This window comes from Emys orbicularis, chromosome 9, assembly GCF_028017835.1.
Source record: "Emys orbicularis isolate rEmyOrb1 chromosome 9, rEmyOrb1.hap1, whole genome shotgun sequence".
Taxonomy (NCBI): domain Eukaryota; kingdom Metazoa; phylum Chordata; order Testudines; family Emydidae; genus Emys; species Emys orbicularis.
The window spans coordinates 16061991-16083607 of record NC_088691.1 but is presented as its reverse complement, the minus strand read 5'-3'; positions in this window follow the sequence as shown (position 1 = coordinate 16083607).

The window sequence follows — 21617 nt, the reverse complement described above, 5'->3', positions numbered from 1 at the left end:
ATGCTCTTGAGCACTGAGAATAACCCTGAAGCAGAAGCCTCAGACGTTTTTGAGAAGGAGCTTTTCATATTTGAATAAATATGACAGGAGTAAACATGACACTTCTTTTGGGGTCTTAACTCACTAAAATAAATATAAAAGACAGCATCTGACGCCAGTCTTACACGTGGGCTTCCTTGGATATTCAGAGGTCAGCGTAGTCAAACAGGTACAGGCAGTGCATGCTTGCAGATACTATAATTCACGTTTCAGACTGTATTAGAGAAAGAGCTCTGTCATTCACTCTAATGAATGAAAGTGGCAGAAAAATGTTAGTTATCAGATTGCAGTTCTACACAGGATGCTCTCAATTGAAAATTGCAGTGCTATAGAAAACAGTAAGGCTATATATTATGATATCCTAACACTGAACTTTTATTCCTTGAGTAGTCCCACTGAAATCAAGGACAACTCAAGAAGTAAGATCTTACGTATCACGAGTAAAGATATCACAATCTACCCCTAACTGACTTGCAGTAGGGATATGTGAGCAACAGCCCCCAGTCAGTAGGCCCAGGATAACAGCTGAATAATAAGTCTAGTAACACAATCTAGTCTGATATGGATTTTAGACATAGCACCTTACTGCTCTGTGGATTTTAATGTTAACTTAATGATGGCAAAAATCATCTTAATATTCAACACTAGCATACAGCAGCACTATTTTATACATTAAAATATATTTTGGGAAAAATAAGGAACACCTCTGCTGGAAATATTTATATTAGTCACTCTGGGCAGACTTCTCCATGGTCATTTCCATATTATAAATGGTAGCTTAGTACAGCGTTTCTAGTCTCTGAAGGAAAGGCACTTAACCCCACTCTTGCTTATCAAACCAGACCAACCTCTGCAAACACAGATCCTCAATTATGGCGGGGAAAATCCGATGCAGGCTCTAAACTATCCTGGATGCATACGTTTAATAGAAAATGCACATAATCAAGAAAACCTTCGTTACTCTAGTACTCTTCTAATGAAAAATTCTCCAAAGAATAGGCTTCAATGAGTGTATTGTTACAATTCCAGGCTGACTATAACAGAGACCTGAATAAAACTTTCTATTACCTCTGGGTTTTGTTTTGTGTTTCCCCCCTCCCCCAGTAATGATCTGGAGATTCGGCTTTTCCAGAGGATTTTTAATTAGGCATTTATCTAAGACAAGATGTGCATAACTTTACAAACCTATTAGCTAATATGCATTTGAAAATGTGTGATCAACAGCTTGAAATGATGCCAGTTCTTTGGGTTCCAATTAAATGGTCATAAATATATGCGCAATAATCATCCATAATATTTTTAATAACTCTTCCTTGAAGTTAAATTGTTCCTACTCACCATTGTTATAAATAGACCAGCATTATCCATTCTTCCTGTCATTTCAGATGACAATTATTCCTTTGCTTCTCTCTACAGGCCAAAAGAAACTAAATAATAGAGCCTACAGCAATCACTGTAGTCCTCTATTTACAGTGTTCTGTTTTGAAGGCTGTTTGAATTATTTCACCATTGTGTTTCAGAGTCCCTGAACTTCTGAGCCAACACTTGGTGCCTATTCACATAATTTTTTGAGCAACATTATTATGTTTTGCTGATATTAAAAATTATTGGGCTTTTTTATCATCACTCACTTAGGTGATTCATTTAATTCCACTGTCTTCAGACCTAGAATTAAATATTATTTGTATTAAGCAGGAATAAGCAGTCAAAACAATTACTCATCACATAAACAAAGAGCAATCAAAATGCCACAGACTGCAAGCCTTTTTTTCTTTTTTTTATATAAAAAAAAAATCAAGGTTCCATACCTAGACAGGATTTTACTTTTAATGTTTATTACTGAAAAATTGCTTGATTTACCACTGCCAATTTGATAGTGAGAGTCTATTTCAATTGCTGCTCTAATGTAGCAGTAAAGTCAAGCAGTAATGAAAGTTTTTTAAAAACTGCTCCTCTCTATTTGCATGCCTTTTCTCAGTGGTGGCATGCCCCTGTTTGGCCAAGAATTAATAAATAAAGAGCTTTAAAATAAAAATCCTCTTTTCCTTTTGCCCACGTGTAAATTCCTGCCTCCGATCCCCATTATGAGTCTTGATTAGAGGTTCACTGTGTACATCAAATTTGCTTTTTGCCTTCCCTCTCCCAGGTGGACACTCACCACCTCCCCCTCCTCATTCTCAGTCACAATTAAGTTTCTATATAGTAATTCTTCCTCGGCTCCTCTCTCTTTTAGATACTATTTCCCACATCATCCCTTTTAGAAGTCCCACAATTTAAAAATATTTTACATATCTCCAAGTGTAACTGCCACTTCTGATATTTAATCATTTAACCTATAGGCTGACCCAAACCAGAGCCCTGCAGTTTAATACCTGTGTAACCATGGATGTTAGAAAGTTTCATCAAAACTTAAATTCTGTATCTTGAAGAATCTCCAGTTTCTTTTGGTTGGTTGGCTTTTGGGGGAGATCAGAGCGGAGGGAGATGAGGCCAGGCTGCAACTCTTGCTTGTGTGAAATAAGCAAACTCTGTGTTCAATTCAGCTGTTGCAGGGTCCATAGAAAAGAGATAGTGGAAAACAGATAAATGAAGGGTTAGGCCTTCACTTTATGGTATTGCTACAAGGACTGGTTCCAGAGATTTTTGAATCTCTGGGATCAGCTAAAGTGGCTAAAGCTGTACTTACAAACTCTGGTAAGCAAGATACTCCACATCTATGAAATTGTAACACCTCTTCACAACTTCATTCAATCTGTTAGACTTTTACCAGGTAGAGCAGTGGTTCTCAAACTTTTGTACTAGTGACCCCTTTGACATAGCAAGCCTCTGAGTGCAACCCCCCCCCCTTATAAATTAAAAACACTTTTAAATATATTTTACACGATTATAAATGCTGGAGGCAAAGCAAGGTTTGGGGTGGAGGCTGACAGTTCGCAACCCCCCATGTAATCCGCTCGCGACCCCCTGAGGGGTCCTGACCCCCAGTTTGAGAACCCCTGAGGTAGAGGGTTACTGCTAATCAGCAAACTCTTTTTGGTGAAGCCGATATGAAGGAGTGGCAGTGATCCTGGATAAAGCACTAGGAGACATTTAAACATTTTGCCATGAAATATTTCTGTGATCAAGACAGCAAATTGAGATAGGGGTCCAATTGTGTCATTGAGAGGTGGAAGAAAGAGGAAGATTACCATTTTGATTTGTTAAATGCAACAATTTGTTAATCAGGGATTTTTCAGATGGGTGGAGAAAGACAGAGGAAGAGAAATTTCTACTTTTATTTTAAACACCTCATTGGCACATAGGGCTCAAAGCTGGGAGGAAAAGGGCAAAGGTTAAGCCAGTATTTTTTATTGTATGTGATGAATACATTTGTTCGGTATCAGCTGGGAAGGTATTTGGAATTGCGGGGATATAGCAGAGAGGAGTATTTTTGTAAATCTAAATCATGTGGAGATCTTTATATTTTTAAGTATTAGCAAATAATTTTAAGCAGTGTTCAGGAATTTAGAGAGGGCTATTTTGTTTGGTTTGAATGAAAGATTTTATTTTGTAATACTAGCATGGCTGTTTTTATTGCAGCAGGATTGTTGCCTGGACATCTGACATATGAACTTCAGGCAGTGGGAATGTAAACTCAACAAGGGTGTCTCCTTCAGCATGTCATCGGAGGTAGGACCAAAAAAATTGGTCTCAAAAATGCCAAAAGAGGAACCAAGTTTGTAGCATTTCCCTTCTTTATTTCTGCACTAGTGTGAATACACATTGATTTGTCTGTACTCTGAGAAATCTTCTATGGCAATGGATTCATGCTGTGTCATTTTCTGCATTTGTTCTTTCTTACAAGAACAACACATCAGAATTCTGATGGCCAGCAGGGCCTGTGAATGAAGTAATATACTGCACTAGTTTAGTAGTTTTAACCTGTAAGCATTCTATAATTAGCTAGCTATAGTCTTTCAATAATGGATCAAAATGTTAAGTTTGCACAGTAGATCTCTCTCACCCCCACCTCCCCCGTGTAAGAGAGTCTGGTGATTAAAGATTGTAACAAGAACAAAAGCAAGCCCTTTTTGTTGGGGGCCTGAGGGGAGGGGAAGGGGTTGCAGCACATAGCTGGCTACCTCAACCACTATGCCATCAGGAAAACCACTGTTTGAGGGGCATTCTCAAGTGAGACAATCATTGCCTTTAGGGAGCAGCCTAAAGGGGCCTTGGTGCAATGCCCTATATAAAAATAGGCCTTCTCTTGAGCTTTTAACATGAGAGTTTGGGCAGTATTTTAGAAGTGTACCAAAGTTAGCCCACCATAGTGTGCACACAAAAAGAAGTGGTTGAATTGCCACTTGTGCCTCACTCGCTAGGTCATGAGGGAGGTGTTTAGATGCCAAAACAAGTTGACCTGGTTGTTCCTTGTTTGCCAGTAAAAAGTAATGAGACTATGTAACTGATTTGTGATACATAAACTTTCCCATTTTTGTTGAGATTGAAAGACTCTGTTTCTTCTTTGCTATTATCTCGCCTCTGGGAGCAGCTGCACCAGCAGTACCTAGAAGTGTGAGATTTTCCATATGTATTTATTCATGAAGTGAGTAGTGTGTTTTAATATCTTTGCCTTGTAATCATCACTATGTTTTTGTCCCTCCTATTTAACCTCATCTGTTTTAGAGGAATTTATAGATTCGATTTATTTAGTGATTTACTTAGTGACAGAAAGCACTTTACCATTTTAGCCTTTGATAGTGTTGTGTATATATTATCTAATAAATCTACCTGTTATCTGTGACATAAAGCTGTCATATGGTTCAAATCTTCTCTTTCCAGTTGCAAACAAAATCTGAGATCACAATTTTTTTCTGGCTACTAAAGATGGTCTTTTCCTGGATTTTGTTTTGTCAATTTTATTGTATCTACAGTACTCAAAGAACATGACACATGACTGGATAAAAGCAAGGATTTATTGAAGAGTCTAGTCTTGTCTGTGTGTGCAGTAGGCACTGCACTGAAGTAAACACAGTCTTACCATGGCAATAATACAAGTAGATCCTCACAAGGCTTTACAAATGGCTTATAGCAAACCTCGCATCCCTCTGACAGCAAAAGAACCCTTACTTGCTGAAACTGTAATTTAAGTCTGAGTGAGTGAATACTGGAGATTTTGATAGCATTAGCTTTCTAGTTCTCCAGTGAGTAGTGAGTGATTCTCCAAATGCACATACATTTGATTTAGTTCAGACAAATATCCAGAAGTCTAAATATTTCTCCATATCTCTTTGATCAGCCTGGAAATCTTGTGTAGATTCTTGCAAGGTATCTGATTGTGGCAGGAAGACATAAGGGACTGAAAATAATGGCAGGTTTCAGAGTAGCAGCCGTGTTAGTCTGTATCCGCAAAATGAACAGGAGTACTTGTGGCAACTTAGAGACAGCGCCGTATTATTGCCTAGGCCGACAAGGCCTAGGCCTAGGGCGGCAAATTTGCAGGGGCGGAAGCTCCCCTCCGCGCCCCGCCCCCCTGCTCCAGCTCGCCTCCGCCTCCTCTGCAAGCGCGCCGCTGCGTCCTGTTTCTCTCCCCTCCCAGCGCTTACACCGCAAAACAGCTGTTTCGCGGGGCAGGGAGGGAGGGGGGAGAAGGGGAACGCCGCGCACTGGGGGGAAGAGGCGGGGCCAGGGGCGGGGATTTGGGGAAGGGATCCAATAGGGGAAGGGAGGGGGCGGAGTTGGGGGAGGGAGTTGGAATGGGGGTGGGAAAAGGGCAGGGGCGGGGCCAGGGCGGCAATTATTTCCCGGCCTAGGGGCGGCAAAATTATTAATCCGCCACTGCTTAGAGACTAACAAATTTATTTGAGCATAAGCTTTCGTGGGCTACAGCCCACTTCATCAGATGCATAGAATGGAACATATAGTAAGGATATAGAGAGAGAGAGAGAGAGAGAGAGAGAGAGCATGAAAAGGTGGGAGTTGTCTACCAACTCTAAGAAGCTAATTAATTAAGAGAAAAAACTTTTGTAGTGATGATCAAGATAGCCCATTACAGACAGTTTGACAAGAGGTGTGAGAATACTTAACATGGGGAAATAGATTCAATGTGTGTAATGGCACAGCTATTCCCAGTCTTATCTTCCTTCCTTTTTCTTCCACACTGACTTCCTAATTTGAGAGTGCAGGGTGTATAGACATGAGTCCTTGAACCTTTTGCAAAGGTTCATGTATGAAGAAGCCTTCTCCTACCTCTTAGCAAATCCCTGTGTAACTCTTGAAAGAATTACTGTATCCAGGTGATCCCTCATCTGGGATTTCTTTGACCTTTATTCAGGTGCCTAATCCAAAGTCTGGGGAGGGTCTGTTAGAGATTTATAGTCCTTTTTGGGGTGGGCCTGACAGACTTGACTGAATCAGGAGGACCTGAGGCCACTGACAAAAGAGTTGACAAGGATGCTGAGGGCTGCATGTCCAGAAGGAAACTGTAATATAGAATAGCATTTGTTACTGTGTCTGTGTGTGTATTATGTGAATATAAATTTTAATGAAAAATATTTTCAGTTTGTCCAATTGATATCCTGTCTTGCCACATTTATTGGTCTAAGTTAATTTAAGGCTGAAGACTGTCTATCCAGAGACAGTGACTTATCTCCTCCAAATCCAGGAGTTAGAGACATGACCCAGTGTCAAGGAAAGCAGATAGAGCTGATTGAGCTACAAGGTCCCTGACCTAAGCGTGGTGGCAGGTGCTGCCAAGATAACTGTTCTCACAGTATTGCACCCGTCACTGCTAAAACAAAGAAACAAAGGTGTGCAAAACAACGCCAAAGATAAAAAGCTTACTTGTGCTGTTTTGATTGTCACAAAAGGTTGGGTAGAGTTTTGTTGTGACCGTTTGAGTCAGTTCTCATTATTACCAAATTTGTCTGCTCAGTCTTAACTTGAGTTCTCTCTGTTTCTGCCACATTACCTGATCTGAAGCCACTCAGAGTCTTTCTGTTAACCTCAGTGGGCTTTGGAACAGCCATATGAGAGACCATTATCAGATACAGTAGCAGACTTGGTACCAAAATGTGTCTGTGTTTTGGTTTGGCAGTTTTGGAATAGGTTTTTAGATTTTCAAGCACACTGTATTTTAGTGGGTTAGAGAAGCGCTATTTCTGTGTGACATCTAAGAGCATGACCTTGTGATCTGATCCATGTGAGCTGATCCCTGAGCCCTAAGAGACCCCAAAAGAAGGGAGCAGCCTGCATGGATCAGATTGCAGGATTGCGACCTTATACTGTAATTCGAAAACATCATGATGAACTGAAAAATAAAATGCTATACACCTGCTAGAAGATCAAAGTAGACTTCATAAATACACCGGAGTAATAGAGGCTGTATCTTCATAGCTAAATAAATGTTAGTGTGAAAATACTTATTCTGCAGTTCTTGACACCTCCTGTGTTCCTAAAGTGAAATCAATACGAGTATTCCTTTTGTTGTCAGGTTTCCGTTAGGCTAATTTAATTATTTCAATCTCATCCTGCTGAAATCCAGTTGCAATAACAATAATACTAATCAATATTTCCTTCAAAATGGGGGGCCAAATATTACTCTCGTTTATACCCTCCTAAATTCATGCCAGCGAAGTTCCATGGGATTTACACTGGTATAACTGAGAGCAGAATCCAACCTAGTAATTCTCATGGGTTCGGCTATCATTCATTATTTAAATATGAGTCTTCTGCCTGTACTTGTAGTGTTTGCTTTTTTGATAAATCATATATTAAGTTATTAAAATATTGCTGTAACTCAGTGCACGCTGTCTAAATTGAATTTATGCTCCAATTAGAGATGGACTTTAAATGACTGATAGGTTATTAGGCTTTAGGCCACATGTTTGTGGACAAACAACCAAATATTAGTATTTTTATGCAATAAGATCTTTAATTAAAATGAGTGGGGTATTTGTGCATTTTACTGCATGTCCATTCTGCTCAGTAGGTTAGGCAATCAAGCTTGTAATTAGATTGAGACTGATCCTGTTTCCTTCTAGATTGCCGATTATTAAAGCAATGTAAGGACCACTAGATGTAATGATGTACTTCAAATGATTTGGATATTCAAATAAGTATCCAACACTTCAGATGCTTATTTGAAGCTTATCTGAACGTTTTGGCTGAAAAGCTCTTAAGATCAGGGTTTTTGACATTTCTGGTGCCTCTAGAAATATATCCTTGGATCCCCTCAGAACCCAGAAGTGTGGCGAAATGAAAAATAATTGGGGTAAACTGTTAAAGGAATGTGTTGAGACAAAAGTCAAGCTGTAATTTAATCAAACTCTGATATTTGAAGACATTTATGAATGGGTTGGGATAATAATGCTGCCCCATTTGCCCATTGCCGCCCTTAGGGCAACTTAGCCTTATTTTACTGAGCAGTAATGCAAGGAACCTACAGGCCTGCATCTTGTAAGACATTGGCATGAGCAAGTTAGCATAAGTGAAGCATAGGCTTATGACCTTTAGCATGGATAAAGTGGCCCAACAGTTTCCCTCAATTTGGGGGACTGGGAATAGCTTGCTTAAGAGAAAAGTGGACATAAAATGAGACTAGGCAACCCCAGGAATACTGAATTAAGTTTGACTATCTTAGGATAGGATCATTGGTAGATGTCTAACCACAAACTTGCTTTAGCAATATGGTAATGAGTCAATAGGAATTAATATGCTAGCCTATCAAGGAAAGGCACCCAAATATTATGAGGGTGAGGCAGTTGGATATGGACAGAGGAGGTTGGGTGTTTGTATGAATATTCATGGTGATTCCCAGGCCCTATATAAGCAAGAACCTGCATAAAGAGGGTAGCAAGCACTCCAGCCTTCAATTTTTAAGTGCTATAATCTGTCATCTATCTTCAAGCATTGGGGATCTGGACTATCGGACCTATTTTGTATGCAGGTGACAGGGCTGGTCCTTTGTCTCTTACCGCAACATCTCCAAGGAAAGGGTGTGAGTATATGTCTGTCAACATATGCAAGGAATAACCTTTAAGATTTGCCTAATATACTATTATTGCTATTTGCTTATTTGGTTTAGAGCTTTTCTGTTTCTTTTAATTGTATTAATGAAGGTGGTTAAGGTTCTGTTTTGCTCTCCATGTGAGTGCCCTTGCTGTACACCCCAGGGGTCCCTACAAGATATTGAACTTGTCAATTTTGACTCTGTTGTGTCTGCTTCTGGGACAAGACCCTTAGTACACCCCTCTCATTAGTTGAGTACCAACTGGCATTCAGATTACAGAGTCAAAGTACAAAAAAGAATGACATATCAGTTTGTACACAAGATGGAAGCATTTTATGTGTGTCTATGCTGTGTCCTGGATTTAAAATACAGTATTATGTATTGATTGATATACAGTAGCTGGGCCTTTGTGTGCAGCCAAATTATGTGTATTTGTGATTTAGGATGGCTTCATACATAAAACCATCATTGCCTACTTGGACTTGAGTAATAGATTTTGTGTATACAAGAAAATGATAGGTTCACCAGAGTATGAAATGTAAATATCATATATGAAGCAAATGCATCCTAGTGAGATTGTGGTGGAATTGTATGAGTGTTTTAGGTTAGTGTTCTCACAAGCAGTAAATAATAGATCTTCAAGGACTTATTTGTTCTTGAAACAATCCTGAGATTTCTGATCCAAGCTATGCTTTGTTCCATACCTTGTATTTCTTATAATATTAGCTGTATCTTAAATGTATTTCTTTATATGAGCCATATTGCATGGCTCATTTCCCCCCTTAGTAGCTGTTAATAATTTGGATAAATATCACCTGGGAAAGCTGACAACAGCAAAGACAGGTGCAGTTGCATAAGTTAGTAGCAACAGTGATCTCAGTAATTTGGAAGGAGATGATTAGTTTTAAAAATGCTGTAGGCTGTTGTCATATAGGTATCTTATTTCTGGGTGTATTACCATTACCTGGCATCAGAAAACTTCTCTATTGCATTTACATGACTCAAGGTGCTGGATTCCTAAGGGTGGATTTGCTCTTATTGTCATGACCTCAGACTTTAATTTGTTTGTTTTTTGTAACCAGAAATAAAGCTAAACCCTTGTAATATGCTACAGTCTAACAATACCCAGGTGTTTTGGTTGTGTGATGCAGTATTGCAGATCATCAGTGCATATAGGGACATTTTGTTCCCCTGTATATCTGTGTTGTTGTGCATCCTGCTGCCATTGCTAAGGCAGAGAGTAACAGTGGTAAATGGGTTTGTTTGTTAAATTCAGAACTCTTTAGGTTTAAACTGAATTTAGGCCTTTCACCTGGGCAGCGTAGGGGAGGTAGCTTAGTACAAGGCTTTGATTCATCAAACAAGTTCATCTTTGAATCCCATGTAGAATAATATCACAAATGGATGTAACAGGCACACTATAAGGCTTGGGTTTTTTTTTTAATCTGTTACCTCATAAAAAAGGAGGAACAAAAACAGGATAAAGCCCATAGCAACACAATTATTTTTACCATCTGTTTGATTTATGTCTACTTTAAACTGCTTGTATTTTAGAAAGAAATCTGTTTTCTGTCTTCAAAAGGATGAGATCCAACATCCCTCAGTTGCTAATTTTTAGCACTTAGAGGCTCCCTTGGGCTGCTGTCAGCCACAACTTATTGCATAGGTACTTTTCACTAAACTCATTATAAAGTGATTAGCCTCGAGGAAGAGGCCTTCCAATGCTTCAGCCTGCTCACATTATATGCAACTTTGCAGCTGAATTCTGCGCTGTCAAATCTTATCAGATGGTGAGCATAGAAAGTGTCATGGGATTAAACAGATAGTTTGTTAATAGTGATGCTGTCACTTCTAAGATATAACTGTTCATAAATATCAGAGACAAGGTGGGTGAGGTAATATCTTTTACTGAACCAACTTCTGTTGGTGAAAGAAACAAGCTTTCAAGCTTACACAGAACTCTTCAGATGAAGAGGAAGAGCTCTATGTAAGCTTGAAAGCTTGTCTCTCTCACCAACAGAAGTTGGTCCAATAAAAGATATTACCTCACTCACCTTGTGTCTCTTGGACAGTAATTTGTACCTTTATATGAATTGCAGTAGTGGTGGCTAAGAATAAACATCTGAATTCTATCATCCAGAATAGGGAGGAAGAGTTCAAGTAAGGTTAGTTCTTGTTTGTTTTTTTTTAAATCTAACCAATTAGGCACGGGGGCAAGTTAAACTTTTTCTTTTTGAGTTCAGGGCTCGTAAGTGACAAAACAGCACTTATAAGCTTCTGAAGAGTGTTGTACCTGTTTAAAATACAGAACTGCCCAGACGCTAAGATTTTTTTTAAAAATGTCCTTTGGAGAAAAGATCTTCCAGTTTGTATTTGGTCATGTACTCAAAGGTAAATACCTGCATGACAGTAAATCAATGCGGGTCAGGCACGGTTATTTGCCTGAAGAATAAGGGTGCAGAGAGTAAGCTAGTGTGGCTTGGAGAGAGACAAGAGCTTTCCTAGTTGATTTCCTCACTTGTCATTGCTTTATTTGCTTTCACACTGTACATCGCAACTTCCTTCCCCTATATTTGTTTCAAAAAGTCATTAATGTCATTGGTTTTGCTAGTCTTAAATATTTCCAAGAGTTTAGATCAAGCTGTGATGATGCACTCGACTCAGAGTATCAGTGTTCCTTACAACTATTAAATGTCTCAGTTTAGAAAGTACAGGAAATGCCACCCCCACACACACGTTAACAGGTGTGGGAACTTGATCTGGCCAGTGGTGAAAAGGCGCCAGTCCCCGTAGCAAGTGAGGAAGACACTCACCAAAGGACAATAGGTAGTTCTTCCCCCGGGGAGTCTCTGGCACACATTGGCCAGTTGGGGGAGAGGGGTGCTGATTGGCCAGCATTCCCAAGCTCCCAGGAATTAGCCCAATGCAGGGTCCATGTGAAGCCTCTTTGGGCTCCATTCCAGCACCCACCACCCGAACGAGGAGTGGGAACCTGGCCTGACAGATACTGCAGGTTCTGTTGATTGCCTGTTTAGGGGGTCATGAAGGAATTTTTTCTCCCATGGGCCAATTGGTCTTTTTTCCCTTCCGCGCAGCACCTGCAAGCCACAATGGGTTGAGTAGGAACACGGTTAGTACCTAACTGAGGTACTGGAGTGGAGTTGTTTATTTGTCACATGTTGCAGCCAGTTTCCAGTGCTGTTAAGAGAATTAAATGACCAGTTTCCAGAGGTAAAAGACATGGGATTTTGGTGTTGGGGCTTTGTCTCATGTGATAGGGTCAGACTTTGTGGCCTTCATGGGCCAAAGTTAGACCTTGTGGCCCTCGCAAGCCGAAGCCCCCACCCTGCTGCACCTTCTGTCCCCCTCGTCAGAGGGAGGGTGCTAGGGCTCAGGGAGAGCTGAGTCCTGGGGGGTAAGCTGAGGAAATTCTACCCCGTATTATGGGTTATGCCCCTCCCCTGTGTTGAAATTTAATAAAAGTTGCAGCCTGCCATTTAATTCCATGCATGTGTCTGTCCTCATTTTGCTGCCATGTCCACACCAAAAGTTCCTGCAAAAACATTGCTCATAAACAGACTCTTCATGTTTCCTAATAAGATGCTCATTTTGCAGAGCAGAAGAGAAGCTGAAATGTCAGTGCTGGCAGCTGAAAGGATACAGTTAGTCCGGGATTTTCTGATAATGAGACTTTATACGAGGGCAGCTGTTTCAATAAAAAAGTTAAAAGTAAAACATCCCTTTTTGCCTCAAAATCCCTAACTAATTACAGTGGAGTTATTGGAGCTTGGTGGTACTTGCCACCTGACAACTTTGGAGCTGAATAAACTGTAATTGACTGCTGTGGAGCGATTCCAGGTAAAGAAAGCACCATACCTAAGAGCTTTGTAAGGAGCAAGAAGATGTATAAAGCAATGGAACAGAAAGTCACCACATACAGCACTTGCTTCATCACATAGTGTTGATATGGAACACCTTAACCTGTACCAAGATTACAAGGGTCGCTATTTGCAGCTACGTCATATGTCTTCGGAGGCAAAGCTAAATATAAAATGAAGACTGTGAATCGTGAGAAAAGATTTCATTTTCTTGTTCAGAAATATGACCAGTGACCACTGATTTGTTCTGCGATATTAGAAAGAAAAGGGGGGCAGGGGAAGGGAATGGGGGTATTAGCGGAGGAGGGATAGAGATCTCTTTAAATGACTCGAGCTGATTTATCTGGGAACACACTTGATGTAAATCAGATCACCTTTCCTGGCTTGACAGCTTGTAGAGTATGAGTATGCACTTGTTTGAATTTCAGTGGTCATTTGCTACTCCTTCGCTATTTCATATGTACAAAACAACATTGTTCTTCTGTCTATTTCAAACATCCTTAAAAAGAGCTGAAGTATTTATTGACTAGATTAGTTTAGAACCAGACTTGCTCTAGTGTGTCATTTGGAGAGAAGAGGATGTGGCTTGTTTGAAGACTTTTGTTGCTTCAGCGGTGGCCTAGTACAATGCAGCTGGAAGCAAGTGGATATGCTTGACAGCCTGAGATTTTGACTGTGCTGATTTGGTCAATATTTGTCTTGACAACCAAAGAAATGGTTCCTGAGATTTACTTTAAGGGTGCTTTAGTGATGTCATAGGGGTAAAGTAGCAAAGCACCAGACAGAAGTTTAAGGAGCTAGTCTGTAAAACAAATCACTGCAGGTTTTTCAAACTTTACCTGGATATGAGAACTGACCTGCAAGGTCTGTGTTCTGCCACTTTTATGCTAACTATAGCAGGAGAAAATAGCCAGTGTTCATGTCCATCACCCTGGGTCTCCTAAATCACCTTTTTTCTTGGTATAATACTTGCTCACATTTATCTCTGAAATGATGAAAATTTAAACTTTTGGAGGATTTTATTTAGTGCAATTTTCTTGAGATAAAAATGTGTTTTTAGTTAATGCAGCTGTAGTATATCAAAGTCAAAAAATGTTGAAGAATAAAATTTATGTTCTGGATGTATTATAGGTCTAAACAGATACTTTTACTCTTGCATTGAAATCTTATTCCTTGTATTTTTGACCAAAACTAACCTGGCACCATTTCTGTGACTCAGTGGCACTAGCTAAGCAGAAAAATAAAAACATTAAAATGCTAAGTAAAGTATGACACATACTAGTGCAAGAACAAGGTCTAGTGTTCAAAACTTGAATAACAGTGTTGTAATAACTTATTCAGTTCTTCGGGGGATTCTTCTGGTTCTACACTTTCTACGAAAATACATTCTTTACTCATTTCCAAGGGCAGCAGTCACAGCTTCCCCCTAGAGTCGGACATTCATTACTGGTATAACCTTACATTGGTAACACTCTCTGAGATGGCTTTTTGTAAATACACCAGGTGGCAGATTTTCATACGACAACGTTTCCTGATGTTCAAGAGAAACTTGCCATTTAACAGCCAAAATGAGCCAACATGTCACCTTAATTTTTCTATCCATCAGTGTCCAGTGATCTTTTGCAATCTCCTGATTAGATACATTATTCTGCATTGCTTGAACAATGACTTACTACCCTGACAGGACCCATTTTATAGAGCTTTGTTTCTTTTACATTATGTCATTCTATTTGATTGTGGAAGCAAATTTCCACATGCAGCTTGTGGTTGTTTACACACTATTAACCCTACCTTTGTCACATATGGATATTGCCATCTATTTCATACATGCCAGTGTCAAGGGAAAACGGATTTAAAATCAAAGACCTATTTCCTTTTAGGCCTGTTAAAGTGGTTCCTAACAAATGGGGTTTTTTTGAGAACATAACTTAGTCCCATAGTTAGAAGAAGACAATAAATGTGATATCTCAAATACCATGGGTAAATTTTAACTATTTATTGATGAACACTGTGTGTCATCTTCAGTATTAACTGTTTCAACTTCAACATACTTGTAGGTCATGACATGATTAAAGTTGGAGGAAAATTTTCAACAAATAGGAAATTCTCTGAATAAAACATTTTGAGAGTCACTGAAACTATTAGGTCAAATTCAGCAAATAATTTCAGCTCCCCAAAAAACTGAAATTTCTTTTCAGAAATGTCAAAACAGTTCAACATTTTCAGGGGGGGGTCAATTTAGATTTAAAACTAATGAATTTCCTTCTGGCACTTTTTGATTTGGCCTCTGACCAGAAAAACTACAATTATTTGTTCCTCTCTAAACATGCTTACGTTTTCAAAATTGGGAGATTGGTTTTACTTCTGATTAATCTGTTTGCATGTAATAATGTATTAATAGACTTTGGTAACATAATTTAATATTGGTGAAGATTTTGAAGAGTACAAAGGTCGGAACTAGCTTTTTGTTTCACTTTTATGTGTAGTTTTATTAATAATTATTATATTTAAAAATAAAAACACAAGATAAAGGCACTTCCTGGTTAAGATCAAATGATGTGATCTTTATTTGGGATTGTTTTCAGTCAGATGATATCTAAAGTATCTGACTATCTTAGTAAAATTTGACTGGGTTGGCGGTTACTCATGTAAAACTCATATCACCTTATGAGAGGATATAATAGTGCACTCATATAGCAGAAAAGCATGATTTTTCTAGTGAACTTTGAATTTAGTGGTCTTTGTGGGAGGAATGTCTTCACCCTTGAACAGCTTTTTAAGGAAGAAAGTTGAATATAGAATCACTGAAAATTAGCCCTGTGACGGGTTGAACCCCCAAATCTGGGATGCCACCTGATGTGTTGGGGTCCCACTGGTTCTGCCCATTCCACCAACCTGGGTTTCCTCACCCTGTTCTAGCTGTGCCCGGCCCTCAAGCCATCTCTAGCACACATACAGGTAAGGCCACACCCAGCTGCAGACACAGACTGAAATCAGCTCTGTGTGGAAAGATTCAGCTTGGGAATTTACATAGCACTCACATGCACACCTCCTTTGTAGTGTAAACCCAAAATAATATTGTCTTGTGCCGTATAAAGGGAGCTGCACAGTGCAAATTCATAAAAAATCACCCTCTCCCTCAATGTGAAGAGAGAGATGCACAGCTTCCCCCTCCCCAAATTGTACAAACTGGGATTTGTAATAAACAAAAAATAAGTTTATTAACTACAAAAGGTAAATTTTAAGTGATTAAAGGGATAGCAACCAGAACAAAGCAGATTACTGGGCAAATAATTCAAAACATGCAAACTAAGCTTAATACACTCAAGAATCAGATTACAAAATGTAATTTCTCACCCTAAATGTTGTTTTAGGCAGGTTACAGTTTTTGCAGCTGAGTTCCAGTTATTTCTCTTTGCAGACTAGACCCCTGTCTCAGCCTGGACTCAGCCCTTTCCTTTCCCGCAGCTTAGTTCCTTTTCCTTCAGGTGTTTTTAGCAATCTTCCTTTCTGGACTGGGAGGCAATGGAGAAGAGTCTTGATTGACTTACTTCCCAGCCTTAAATAGAATTTACATAAGGTGGGGATCTTTTGTTTCCCAGTCTGACCCCCCCAGTCCCTCTTAATGGAAAAACAATGAAAGCCCAAGATGGGGGTCTAGTACCAGGTGACTTGATCACCTGACCCTGTATTGTCAAAGCAGCAACCCCAGGAGCTTCTCAGGAAGGCAGGAGATTAGTATCTTCCAAGTCTTATTGTTCTTCCTAATGGCCCATTGAGGCTGATTGCATGCTGTCCGGTGGACGTTCCCCCAAATACACACACAGTTATAATTGTTACATAGTCAATATTCCTAACTTCAGATACAGAAATGATACATGTATACAAATTGGATAATCACATTCAGCAAATTGTAACCTTTCCAATGATACCTTACATGACCCATCTTGCATAAAACATATCTTAGTTATGCCATATTCAGATCACAACAATATTTCTATGAAGAATATGGTGTGTAACGTCACAAGCTCGCAGCCTAAATTCCAAACCTTAACTTCATTTTTTTTCCATTTAATTATTTGTAGTCTGTTGGTTTGCTGATTCCAATATTTAAGGCTCAATCCTTGAGTCGTCACTCACTGGAGTAGTGGTTCAAGGGTTATACCCTTCCTTAATCTGTACCTGTACATTTGCTCTTGGATATACCATAGCCTCAGAGTTTTAGTATTTTTTGGCATTTCCCCATTGTATTGGTCTTAAATAAAAGTGTTAAGATGACAGAAATTAATCTAAGAAAGTGCAAGAGATTTATAAAGAAAATATTGCCAAAACACTTTAAACAAATGCCAATAGCTTACCAATTGTACCATTCTACCAGTCCAGCAGTTAAAAGAGCTGCTGGTGTTCATCCTACTTTTCAAACTAGCTTGTGAAGTGTGGGCCATCTGTCTCCTCAACTTTGCATCATGAGTCATTTGTTTCTATTCACATAATATCTAGCAGCGCTCTCGCTCTCTCTCTTTTTTTTTTTTTTTCCCCCCAAACCTTTTCCCCCCAAGCTTTTTTGGCATAGAATTACTGGGTTTTTTGAAACATTCATGTACAACTGCCAAACAAAATTCAATATAATTTTAAGTCTGAATAGTCTAAACAGATTGTTTTCATTGAATCCCCTGCATGTTCCAGTCATCATGGTCACCCCTGTGAACCAAAACAGTGTATTATGGGAGACCCTAGCCACATTACCTCATGGGAAAGAAATAATCCAGCAGAGGAACTCTGCCCATTGAAGAGAATAGCAGTAAGAGGCACTGGGGCAGCATTTTTCAAACAATACTTTTTGGTTTTCTGTGCCAAAACCTGAACATTTTGGTTTGGGAGTGTTCAGTTTTTCAGGAAAAAGCTGAAATTTTCTAGGGAACCAGACATTATTTAGAATTTTTTTTTTTTAAGTTTAATCAAAAACCAAATTTTCCTTTGATAAACAGGTTATATAAAATGTTGTCCACCAGTCCTGCTCAATAAACACACGGAAAAGGACAGTAGCTGACCAAAGTGTACAAACCTTCATGGGGGGTTGTGCAATTTTTTTCCTTAGTTTTGATTCATGTAAGAGTTCACAAAGACAGACTTGTTGAAAGCCACAATGAAACTCAATTGGAAACAATCCTTCTTTCAAACACAGCCCGGACTCATCCCCTTCCTGGTGTTCGGGTTATTAACACAGAAACTAACAATCTGCTTAGTCCTCTCTTCAGGCTGTTCAGCCCACATCCTAGATCTGATTTCTAGAAAGCCGTGCCTATCTCTCTTATATCCTGCTGAGGTAATGAACCACCTGCCTCAATAAGTCACCATAACCCCTTTAACCATTTTCCAGAAGGATCAACTTCTGTTATCCGGGTGGGGTATTTCAGGCAAATATTGACAGTTTATTGTGAAGAGTTTCACTGCTTTTGATTAGAAACAAAATGTAACTTCACCTTTCACATGGTTGTGATGTGAAAGGTTTCCTAAGGTGCAAGCTTATTCTTTCAATGAAGCTGACTTAGTATTGCAGTTAAACCTGAGCCTCACATAGTATGCAGTGTCTTTTGTCCATGTTTCACACTGCTTCAATGACAGATTTTCCTGCCACTTTCCACAGTGTTAAGACTGTCTACACACTGGGTGCTACAGCAGTACAGCTACAGCACTGCAGCAATGCCACTGTAGCACTGTAGTGTAGATGCTTCCTGCAGCGATGGAGAGGGTTTTGCTGCTGTAGTAGGTAATCAGTGGTGGCTAAGTCATCTAAAGTATTCTTCCATCATGGGTTAGCTCAGCATAGCTATGGTGCTCAGGAATGTAATTTTTTCACGTCCCTAAGCGCCATAATAATGACCTAACTTATAACTGTAGGCCAGGTGAATATTAAATGCTATTCATTAATTTCCTACAGTATATCATTGGGTATCTTACTTGCTTAAATTATAATTTTTATTGAAAGTATAATTCAAGGGTTTCAACCAAATATTTCCCAAAACCCCAAGCTTCCTTTGGGATCCACTAGTATGGATGTCTGCCCCACTAGTAAAGTCTATAGTATGATGAGCAAATGAGATCCTAAAACATGGCATAATCTCCCATCTCTCTGGAACTGTAGAATGAGGAATTAATCTAACAAGCAATTTCTATTCTTCAACAAAGGAAATTAAAGTACGTGCAAATATTGTGGTTATGTGCTTTTATTTAATTCTATTTTTTTCCAATGTAAATTTATAGGTACATTAGCTGTAGCCCTCAGGCAACTGGCAAATTTTGAGTACCCTGACCTAGATGGATCAAATATTACCCAACTACTGTTATGCAGCACACTTAGGGATGTTTTCTCTTCTAGTGGGAATGCTTCACTATTTCTGTTTATAATTTACTCCACAGATTTGTTTATTAAGTATTCTTGGCATTTCTTTCATCTTACCAGGAGATTCTGCTTGGGAGCAGGGATGTACATCTTTATTCTTAGGAAAGAAAAGTTACTCTGAATTTTACTTTGAAGCACCCAATGATATAACTGAAATGTCATGAATAATTTAACCAAACATTGATGCAAAACCCCCTAGAAATAATCAAGTAACTTCAAACATTGTAAATAAAAGTAATTTAAAAGAGTACATTTGATGCATTTTCAAATATTAATTTTATATATCCACTAAAGTAGGATGGAATGATATTCTGATGCATATGGGGCACTCCATATAGGATTGGAATCATACACCCTAATGCAGGCTCCTCATTTGGGAGTTAGAGTATGAAAACTGATATCCCACAGCAGCTGGTCCTTGACAGCAACAGGAGCATTGGATGCAAAAAGCCCAGAATCTTTCAGCTTATAGGGAGAGATTTTGAAGTGTCTGAATGACTTTGACTTTCAGTGGTTTTCACAATCTCCCTCTTACTCCAATCACTTTAGATAGGGACACATTATTAGTAGTATATAGATCCCCTTTTCTGTTTGCAAACAATTTGATTTTCATTACCTTTGTTAACTATTTATAATTATTAAATGAACAACATATGAGAACAAATTTAAGCATAAAAGGTTTTGTGAACTGTTCACTCAGCTGTTGTTGTTGGTTGTTTTTTGATGTGCAATTGGCCACATGTTGTTGCTATTCCCCAGTTGGGTAAGTGAAACTTTAATCTGGAGACTAACAAATAGCAAATATAAATAGTTTTGTTCATGCATGAATGCACTTTTTTCTACATCAGTATGGGTATTCATTCCCTAAAGTTCATGTTGACAAAAACCCATTTGTGAGTAACAGATAACAAAGTGCACAGACATTTACTAATTATCAGCTATTTTGAATTCATATTTGAAATCCTTCCTGTGCCATCAAACATTGCTTAGGGCACCAGCAAGGCTCCACTATCCCTGTCTATTCTGGGCTGTTCTTTGCATGTCTTCCTTGTTGTTAAGTCCCGCAAGTTTTCCTTTCTCGCTTTTGTTCGACGAAGGGATTCATTCAGCCAACCTCTTTTACCTGCTCCTGCAGCTGCCCGGTGGCACGCCTGCCATGGCAAACTCTCTGGCTTTATTCTTAACACACAGCCCCAATATTTCCATCTTCTGTTCTGGACAAATTTGGAAAGAAGGGGTTGTTGAACTTTGACAAATCTCTGCATTTGTTGTAAATTCATTCCATTTAATGGTTAGTATATTCCTGCAGTATTTGCTTTCAAAAGCATTTAAACATCTGTTTGTACATTTTGTGGATTCCAGCTTTTGCATCCATATGGTAAGGTGGAATAACATTTGAGTTGAAAATTTAGTTTGGTCTTTAAATTGTAGATTTTTCTATGAACAATTTTGTTTAAGCTGGTGAATGCAGCTTCCATCTTGCCAATTAAGAAATAATGTCATTAATGTGTAATTTTTTTAATGGCGAGAGTAATTAACCATTGGAACAGTCCACCAAGGGTTGTGGTGGATTCTTCAGCACTGACAATTTTTAAATCAAGATTGGATTTTTTAAAAGATGTGCTCTCGGAATTATTTTTGTGAAGTTCGATGGCCTGTGTTTAGACAGAAGGTCAGGCTAGATTATCACAATGGTCCCTACATGCCTTGGAATCTATTAATCTATAGACATCCCTACTGGCTTACAGATCTCAACAATAACGTGCGAATTAACTCACCTTTTGTATTTCTGTGCTTTCTAATGTAATGCTTGAGTTCGGTTTTGCTGGGGTTTTCATTAGATTTGTTTTTTCATAACTAATTATTAACCCCATCAGTTTTGTGATCCTGGACTTTCAGTCTTTGCTTGCATATTGGTTGAGTTGTTACTGAAGAGTAATGTCATCAGAAAAATCTGAACCTTCTAATGTACTATTGTTGAGCCAGATGATGCCTATGTTGTATCTGTCTAGGCTTTTTCTTGTAATGAAGAGGCAATGCCAAACAAGAGGTGAGAGAATGCATTCTTGTTTGGTTTAACACGGACATTGGTATCATTCACTCATGTCTGCACTTACTTTGACTGTGCAAGCTGAACCGTTATATCAAGCCCTGGTGATGATTTTCATTGGTGTGCCATAATACTTCAATGTCTTTCAGAGTGCATTACAATGGAAGCTATCAAATGCTTTCTTCAAATCTATGAAGTTTACAATGTATGATATTTGCCTTTGATGATCTCTGCAATGATTATTCTTAGGGGGAAAAT